Genomic DNA, 10,315 nt, shown 5'->3' on the forward strand with positions numbered 1-10,315 from the left:
TTGATTCGGTTCACATAGGTACTTACAGTGGGGCAAAAAAGTATTTAGTCAGCCACCGATTGTGCAAGTTCCCCGACTTAAAATGATGACAGAGGTCATTAATTTGCACCAGAGGTACACTTCAACTGTGAGAGACAGAATGTGAAAAAAAAAATCCATGAATTCACATGGTAGGATTTGTAAAGAATTTATTCGTAAATTAGGGTGGAAAATAAGTATTTGGTCACCTCAAACAAGGAAAATCTCTGGCTCTCACAGACCTGTAACGTCTTCTGTAAGAAGCTTTTCTGTCCCCCACTCGTTACCTGTATGAATGGCACCTGTTTGAACTCATCATCTGTATAAAAGACACCTGTCCACAGCCTCAAACAGTCAGACTCCAAACTCCGCCATGGCCAAGACCAAAGAGCTTTCGAAGGACACCAGGAAAAGTATTGTAGACCTGCACCAGACTGGGAAGAGTGAATCTACAATAGGCAAGCAGCTTGGTGTGAAAAAAATCAACTGTGGGAGCAATCATCAGAAAATGGAAGACATACAAGACCACTGATAATCTCCCTCGATCTGGGGCTCCACGCAAGATCTCATCCCGTGGGGTCAAAATGATCATGAGAACGGTGAGCAAAGATCCCAGAACCACACGGGGGGACCTGGTGAATGACCTGCAGAGAGCTGGGACCAAAGTAACAAAGGTCACCATCAGTAACACACTACAACGGCAGGGAATCAAATCCCGCAGTGCCAGACGTGTTCCGCTGCTGAAGCCAGTGCATGTCCAGGCCCATCTGAAGTTTGCCAGAGAGCACATGGATGATACAGCAGAGGATTGGGAGAATGTCATGTGGTCAGATGAAACCAAAGTAGAACTTTTTGGTATAAACTCAACTCGTCGTGTTTGGAGGAAGAAGAATACTGAGTTGCATCCCAAGAACACCATACCTACTGTGAAGCATGGGGGTGGAAACATCATGCTATGGGGCTGTTTTTCTGCCAAGGGGACAAGTTTCTGTCTGATTTCTCAGACTTTATATCTGATTTAGTTCTCAGCTCAGATAAAATAATTATTGTGGGTGATTTTAACATCCATGTAGATGCTAAAAATGACAGCCTCAACATGGCATTTAATCTGTTATTAGACTCAATTGGCTTCTCTCAAAATGTAAAAGAACCCACCCACCACTTTAATCACACTCTAGATCTTGTTTTAACATATGGCATAGAAACTGAACATTTAACAGTGTTTCCTGAAAACCCTCTCCTGTCTGATCATTTCCTGATAACATTTACTTTTACAATAATTGATTACACAGCGGTGAAGAGTAGACTTTATCAAAGTAGATGTCTTTCTGAAAGTGCTGTAACTAAGTTTAAGAATATAATCCACCCACTGTTATCATCTCCAATGCCCTGTACCAACACAGAGCAGAGCAGCTATCTGAACGCTACCCCAACAGAGGTCGATTATCTTGTTAATAATTTCACCTCCTCACTACGTACGACTCTGGATACTGTAGCTCCTGTGAAAACTAAGGCCTCAAATCAGAAGTACCTGACTCCGTGGTATAATTCTCAAACACGTACCCTAAAGCAGATGACTCGTAATCTGGAGAGGAAATGGCGTGTCACAAATCTAGAGGATCATCATTTAGCCTGGAGAAATAGTTTGCTGCTTTATAAGAAAGCCCTCCGCAAAGCCAGAAGATCTTACTATTCGTCACTGATTGAAGTAAATAAGAACAACCCCAGGTTTCTCTTCAGCACTGTAGCCAGGCTGACAAAAAGTCAGAGCTCTTTTGAGCCAACCATCCCTTTAACGTTAACTAGTAATGACTTCATGAACTTCTTCACAAATAAAATTTTTATCATTAGAGAAAAAATTACCAGTAATCATCCCACAGATGTAATATTATCTACAGCTACTCTTAGTACCATTGATGTTAAGTTAGACTCTTTTTCTCCAATTGATCTTTCTGAGTTAACTTCAATAATTACTTCCTCCAAACCATCAACCTGTCTTTTAGACCCCATTCCTACAAAACTGCTCAAAGAAGTCCTGCCATTAATTAATTCTTCGATCTTAAATATGATCAACCTATCTCTAATGATCGGCTATGTACCACAGGCCTTCAAGCTGGCTGTAGTTAAACCTTTACTCAAAAAGCCATCTCTAGACCCAGCAGTCTTAGCTAATTATAGGCCAATCTCCAACCTTCCTTTCATATCAAAAATCCTTGAAAGAGTAGTTGTCAAACAGCTAACAGATCATCTGCAGAGGAATGGCTTATTTGAAGAGTTTCAGTCAGGTTTCAGAGCTCATCACAGCACAGAAACAGCTTTAGTGAAGGTTACAAATGATCTTCTTATGGCCTCTGACAGTGGACTCATCTCTGTGCTTGTCCTGCTAGACCTTAGTGCAGCGTTCGATACTGTCGACCATAATATCCTATTAGAGCGATTAGAACATGCAGTAGGTATTACAGGTACTGCGCTGCAGTGGTTTGTATCATATCTATCTAATAGACTCCAGTTTGTGCATGTAAATGGAGAGTCCTCTTCACACACTGAGGTTAATTATGGAGTTCCACAGGGTTCAGTGCTAGGACCAATTCTGTTTACATTATACATGCTTCCCTTAGGCAGTATCATTAGAAGACATAGCATACATTTTCACTGCTATGCTGATGACACCCAGCTCTATCTGTCCATGAAGCCAGATGACACACACCAATTAGTTAAACTGCAGGAATGTCTTAAAGACATAAAGACCTGGATGGCCGCTAACTTTCTGCTTCTTAATTCAGATAAAACTGAGGTTATTGTACTTGGCCCTGAAAATCTTAGAAATATGGTATCTAACCAGATTCTTACTCTGGATGGCATTACCTTGGCCTCCAGTAACGCGGTGAGGAACCTGGGAGTCATTTTTGACCAGGACATGTCCTTCAACGCACATATTAAACAAATATGTAAGACTGCTTTCTTCCATTTGCGCAACATCTCTAAAATTAGAAATATCCTGTCTCAGAGTGACGCTGAAAAACTAGTTCATGCCTTTATTACTTCCAGGCTGGACTACTGTAATTCATTATTATCAGGATGTCCAAAAAACTCGCTGAAAAGCCTTAAACTAATCCAAAATGCTGCAGCAAGAGTCCTGACAGGGACTAGAAAGAGAGAGCATATTTCTCCTGTTTTGGCTTCCCTTCATTGGCTTCCTGTTAAATCCAGAATTGAATTCAAAATCCTGCTCCTCACATACAAGGTCTTAAATAATCAGGCCCCATCTTATCTTAATGACCTTGTAGTACCATATCACCCTATTAGAGCACTTCGCTCTCGCTCCGCAGGCCTACTTGTTGTTCCTAGAGTATTTAAAAGTAGAATGGGAGGGAGAGCCTTCAGTTTTCAGGCCCCTCTTCTGTGGAACCAGCTTCCAGTTTGGATTCGGGAGACAGACACTATCTCTACTTTTAAGATTAGGCTTAAAACCTTCCTTTTTGCTAAAGCATATAGTTAGGGCTGGACCAGGTGACCCTGAATCCTCCCTTAGTTATGCTGCAATAGATGTAGGCTGCCGGGGGATTCCCATGATGCATTGAGTTTTTCCTTTCCAGTCACCTTTCTCACTCACTATGTATTAATAGACCTCTCTGCATTGAATCATATCTGTTATTAACCTCTGTCTCTCTTCCACAGCATGTCTTTATCCTGTCTTCCTTCTCTCACCCCAACCGGTCGCAGCAGATGGCCGCCCCTCCCTGAGCCTGGTTCTGCCGGAGGTTTCTTCCTGTTAAAAGGGAGTTTTTCCTTCCCACTGTCGCCAAAGTGCTTGCTCATAGGGGGTCATATGATTGTTGGGTTTTTCTCTGTATCTATGAAGCACCTTAAGGCGACTTTTGTTGTGATTTGGCGCTATATAAATAAAATTGAATTGAATTAAACTCAACTCGTCTTGTTTGGAGGAAGAAGAATACTGAGTTGCATCCCAAGAACACCATACCTACTGTGAATCATGGGGGTGGAAACATCATGCTATGGGGCTGTTTTTCTGCCGAGGGGACAGGACGACTGATCCGTGTTAAGGACAGAATGAATGGGGCCATGTATCGTGAGATTTTGAGCCAAAACCTCCTTCCATCAGTGAGAACTTTGAAGATGAAACAAGGCTGGGTCTTCCAACATGACAATGATCCAAAACACACCGCCCGGGCAACAAAGGAGTGGCTCCGTAAGAAGCATTTGAAAGTCCTGGTGGCCTAGCCAGTCTCCAGACCTCAACCCCATAGAAAATCTGTGGTGGGAGTTGAAAGTCCGTGTTGCTCGGCGACAGCCCCAAAACATCACTGCTCTCGAGAAGATCTGCATGGAGGAATGGGCCAAAATACCAGCTACTGTGTGTGCAAACCTGGTAAAGACCTATAGTAAACGTTTGACCTCTGTTATTGCCAACAAAGGTTATGTTCCAAAGTATTGAGTTGTATTTTTGTTATTGACCAAATACTTATTTTCCACCCTAATTTACAAATAAATTCTTTACAAATCCTACCATGTGGATTCATGGATTTTTTTTTCACATTCTGTCTCTCACAGTTGAAGTGTACCTCTGGTGAAAATTACTGACATCTGTCATCATTTTAGGTGGGGGAACTTGCACAATCGGTGGCTGACTAAATACTTTTTTGCCCCACTGCCCCACTAATTGATAGAGAGCCATACTCTCTGGCCAACTTAATAGATGGGAGCTGGAACGATGTCAATCTACGAGATGTTTGTTCTGTTCCACTGACCTGAGGAGAGCTGCCCGCGTGGTCCTCTACAAGTCGTGGCAGCGGCACTTGTGATGCTGCACAGAAGCAGTTTAACAGTTTCGAGGGCAGTGTGCACCTTAGGGTAGAACAGTAAAGTGGACAGCTTTGGAGAAGCAGTCAATGATGGTGAGGATGGTTGTGTTACCTGATGAAGGAGGCAGTTCCTGTGAGCCATGGCAATGTGAGACCATGGCCTCTTGGGCATAGGTAGTGGTCGAAGCAGGCCATCTGGAGGAGTGTTTAGCACCTTATTTTGTATGCAAACAGAGCAGGTGGTCATGTATTCTTGTCTTTCACTTAAGACAGCCACCAAAACAGATGTTGAAGAAACTGAACCGTGCAGTTCTTACCGGGGTGGCAGGCAAATTGGGGCATGTTTGCCCAGTGGATGACCTTGCCTCGCCCACAGTGGGGACGCACGGTGGGCTGTTGGGTCCTGACCCCCGATCTGGTTCATTCTTTTGAGCCTCCTGAATCAGCTTTTCGATCTCCCAGGTGAGGGAGCCTACTATGCACATGATGGGTAGGATGGGCTTCTCTCTGTCTGAAGCTTCTTGATGCGGTTCAAACTGGCATGATAGAGTGTCCAGCTTCTTATTTTGAAATCCAGGCCTGTAGATGATAGTAAGTTAAAACTTGGAAAAAAACAAAACAAAAACAGTGCCCACCTAGCTTGACTCAGGTGCTTGGCAGCTTGCAGGTGCACCAGGTTTTTGTGGTCCGTCTAGATGAGCATGAGGTGCTCACTTCCCTCCAACCAATGCCTCCATTCTTCCAAGGCTAATTTGATGGCCAGCAGCTTGTGATCCCCCGCGTTAGTTTTGTTCGGCCTGAGAGATACGTCAAGAGAAAAAAAGCATATGCAATTTAACGTTGTTGATATACTTAATTTACCTTATTCTACCCAATTATTGAGCTCCATCGGGATCAGAGTGGATGCGGAGGAGAACAGCTGCTTGAGCCGGTTAAAAGCCTGCTGAGCAGGGAGACCCCTGAAACATAACTTTTGGTGACTTGGGTTGGGTTAGGGGTGTTACCACCTTGTTGAAGTCTCTGATATACTGTCTGTTGAAGTTTGTGAACCACAGGAATCTTTGCAGATCCTTCTGATTCTTTGGCTCAGGCCACTCCCCCACAGCCCTGATTTGGCCCGGTCTGCCCACAGCGGCCCCTGTTCACGAAAAGATGATTCTCCAACAGGCATTGCAGGATGAGACAGACATGTTTCACATGGTTGGCGTGACTCTTGGAGAAAATGAGGATGTTGTCCACATAGACAAAAACAAAATGGTTAATAAAGTCTCTCAACACATCATTACAAAGCACTGGAAGATTGAGTATTTAGTCATGCCATTTGGACTGATCCGCTAAGTGGCCTAGATGAATATGGAACACAGGTTTCCACTTGTCACCCTTTCAGATACTAACCAATTGGTAAGCACTGCGGAGGATGAGTATGGTAAATATGGTGGCTCCCTGCAGTAACTTGGATGCAGAAGACAGCAGAGATAAGGGATATTTATTCCTTAGGGTGATTTTGTTTAGGTCACAGAAGTCTTTGCAGGGACGGAGGGTCTTGTCTTTCTTTTCGACAAAGAAAAAGCCCGCATCGACCGGAGGAGTCTCTTTTGGGTTTAGACAGGCAGTACAGCCAGCTAGTAGCCAGAGGAGCACCGGGAAACAGATCTATGCTCCAGTCATAAGGTCAGTGTGGTGGAAGTAATAGAGACAGATCTTTATTGACCTTGGCCAGATTGGGATACATCTCAGGAACGACGACGAGGTCAGGTTTAGTTAACTGCTCGGGAGGTTTGGATACTGCAATGCTAGGCACAGTTGTCGTGGCACCAAGTACTCCACCCAGAGACGTGGCCCTTGGTCCCAGTAAATCTGGGGATTATGCCAGTAAAGCCAAGGATAACCTAACATCGAAGGAGTACTAGGTGCCCAAAACAGAAACAAACTGACCTCCTCCACATGATTGCCAGACAACGTTTGCTAAATCACCTGAGTGCAGTGAGCAATGTTGACTAGGTGGGACCCATTTAGGGCCGAAATCCCACACAGTGCTCGTGTCTGTGGCGTGAATCGTGAAATTACAAATCCCAATCTGTACAGTGGCTCTGCTCCCATGACAATCTCTGTTCCCAAATCCTAGCAAGACAAAATGCATAGATTAGTCTGGTGAGCATCACACACACAAAGTTTTCACTATCGAGCCCAGACTGCACTGAGGAGTAAGCTCAACGATCCAGCGTCGACTGAAACTCAGCCACACAGTTAAGTAGGGAGACTGCCCGTGGTGACAATCAGCTGAAGCTGGTGAGGGCTGATGAGCAGCAGGTGTGGCTGACTTCAGCTCGGGAACTCTTCCCACTCTGATGACTCTTGAAACACATGCCCAAACACAAATACACACAAACAGGGAAATAGGGGACTGGGAGGGGAGCCCAGACAAATAATAATAATAATAATAATACATGGACACAATGAGCAGGTCAACTGGCAAGGGCTGCCAGACCTTGACACTCTACATCTTTTTTACTTCAATTTTTAGGTACGTCTTCAGTGTTAGACTTAAGACTTTAAAGGAAAGTTAGACTTTCCAGAAGACTTGAGTTCAAGACCTACTTTCTGCATACCTTCTATTGCTTAATTAAATATAATAAAATTAAATAAATAAAAAATTAAATAGCAAGAATGTGAAGCAAAAAACAGCTAAATAGTGACTTGAATCCAGGATCTCACATGTTCAAACCTGTTTTTTTTGTTTGTTTGTTTTCCGTCTGAGATATAGACTTCAGTATCCACTAAACCCATCCCCTGTTTTATGATGCTGACATCTAGAAGAAAGAAGTGATATTTGTAACAGTCCAGCACATCAGGCTCTGTGGGTGTGCTACAAAGTGAGATTATTGGCTCAGCAAGCTATGTCAAGCTCAGAAAGGTAGAGTTTTCCAGCTCTTTTTACTTGGCTAAATCACTGTGATAACTTCTGCTGAACACAGAATTTGGTCAGGAGCAGGTTATGTTCCAAGTTTCTATTTAAAATTGGCTGGAAGTGGTATTTTCACTGACTCTTTGATTTACACCTTGTTTAAGTGCATTAAAGATTCTCTGCTGCGGGACTACTATGGGCAGAAATCTGTGCCATCAGAAACTGAATTTGAATAAGTTCAATTTGAATTTGAATTGCTCAGATTGAATCTGAATTGTAACTTGAATAAATGCTTTTGAAAACTGAATTTGAATTAGTCTAATTTGAAATTGAATTTATGGTTTGAAAATGATCATCACTAAATTGAAATTGAATTTTATATTTTGAAAATGAATTGATTTGCTTTGAAACTGCATTTTATCCTTTAAAAATTCAGCTCTCGAATAATTTCAGTTTCACTTCTCACCATTCAGTTTCAGTTCTACAATTCAATTTCAGTTCCAAAATTCAGTTTTTTGGAACTTACATCCGGTTCCGGTTCAAGTGCAGATTAATAGAACTACATTTTACTAGCGGACCGAAAGTGTTACTGACGGGAATCTACAGCGTCTTGAGCTGAATTAAGACTTCAGAAGTCATTCGTCATGTCGAATGACCAGCGGATAAACTCTCAGGTTGGTAATAAATGTATTACATGTATAAGAACAAGCGTCATGTTAACAAATGATAGCCGTACAGTAACTTTTATGCTTATTGCAGCTGTTAGCTAAAAACGGTAATTTAGCGTAGTTTGCCCTGAATTCAGCTTTGACAAACAAATATGATCGACTGTTTCTAGTAGAATTCCAAAGTTGTCATGTTGTACCCTCTCAGAGTACCCCCTCTGTATGCTTGCAGAGACCCCTACAGTAGGGAAACATGCAAAACGGTGTCCAAACCTTTGTATTTTAGCTTTATTTATGTCTTACACAGCATCCCAACTCTTTAGCTAACTTAATAACTTTAGCTAAAGTGAATAGTTAGTCTAATTCATTAGTGCAGCATTACTGGATCACCTCTGTTTGAAGTGATATAATATGATATACAACTATCACTGTGTTTAACTACCATAATAATTCTTAGGGTACTGAGTGCATGCTTAATTAGATTTTTTTTTTTTTTTTTAAACACACTGCTCTATTAAACTCATCATATATTTTTGCATATGCTGAACAGGCAGTCAGACATGCTGTAACTGTGGGGTAGAAAACAGCATGAACATGGAAAAGTTGCATGACACTTTGACCCTTGAGGACTGGAGTTTGAGACCCCTGTCATATGGAATATGACAGGTGTGGTTGAACTGCATGAAGACTCTGAAGTTTCTCTTCTCTTCTGGCAGGACAGGAATGTGGCCTTGTCCTGTGAGCCACTGTAAGGATGTACTTAGAGTAGAACTGGACTGTCACTGGCCTCAGGCTCTTCACCCTTTTCAAAGACAAAGCAGTCATTTAGATAAAATATTAGATATTGTTTACCTGTAAATGCACAAAGTAAATTTAGAAATGTTATTATTGTCAAGAGTGAACAAGCACTGATAGTGTAATCTACAGCTGTGGCCAAACGTTTAGAGAATGAGAAGTGTTGTTTGTTTATTTACAAAGTTTGCTGTTTCAGTGATAGTTGTATATCACATTATATCACTTCAAACAGAGGTGATCCAGTAATGCTGCACTAATGAATTAGACTAACTATTCACTTTAGCTAAAGTTATTAAGTTAGCTAAAGAGTTGGATGCTGTGTAAGGCATAAATAAAGCTAAAATACAAAGGTTTGGGCACCGTTTTGCATGTTTCCCTACTGTAGGGGTCTCTGCAAGCATACAGAGGGGGTACTCTGAGAGGATACAACATGACAACTTTGGAATTCTACTAGAAACAGTCGATCATATTTGTTGTCAAAGCTGAATCCAGGGCAAACTACGCTAAATTACCGTTTTTAGCTAGCAGCTACAATAAGCATAAAAGTTACCTTACGGCTATCATTTGTTAACATGACGGTTGTTCTTATACATGTAATACATTTATTACCAACCTGAGAGTTTATCTGCTGGTCATTCGACATGACGAATGACTTCTGAAGTCTTAATTCAGCTCAAGACGCTGTAGATTCCCGTCAGTAACACTTTCAGTCCGCTAGTAAAACGTAGTTCTATTAATCTGCGCTTGAACTGGAACCGGATGTAAGTTCCAAAAAACTGAATTTTGGAACTGAAATTGAATTGTAGAACTGAAACTGAATGGTGAGAAGTGAAACTGAAATTATTCGAGAGCTGAATTTTTAAAGGATAAAATGCAGTTTCAAAGCAAATCAATTCATTTTCAAAATATAAAATTCAATTTCAATTTAGTGATGATCATTTTCAAACCATAAATTCAATTTCAAATTAGACTAATTCAAATTCAGTTTTCAAAAGCATTCATTCAAGTTACAATTCAGATTCAATCTGAGCAATTCAAATTCAAATTGAACTTATTCAAATTCAGTTTCTGATGGCACAGATTTCTGCCCATAGACTACATTTTCTATG

At 41.6% G+C, this 10,315-nt stretch overlaps 1 long non-coding RNA gene across 1 annotated transcript; it reads right to left on the minus strand.

Annotated features, from left to right (window-relative positions):
• Positions 1-4,790: 4,790 nt before the first annotated feature.
• Positions 4,791-5,229, minus strand: LOC143419694 (uncharacterized). Its single transcript, XR_013099705.1, has 3 exons — positions 5,159-5,229; positions 4,954-5,055; positions 4,791-4,843 (listed from the first exon to the last, which is right to left on the minus strand). It is a non-coding gene; the product is annotated as an uncharacterized LOC143419694 (long non-coding RNA).
• Between the last annotated feature and the right edge of the window lie 5,086 nt (positions 5,230-10,315).

Source organism: Maylandia zebra, linkage group LG7, assembly GCF_041146795.1.
Source record: "Maylandia zebra isolate NMK-2024a linkage group LG7, Mzebra_GT3a, whole genome shotgun sequence".
NCBI lineage: Eukaryota > Metazoa > Chordata > Actinopteri > Cichliformes > Cichlidae > Maylandia > Maylandia zebra.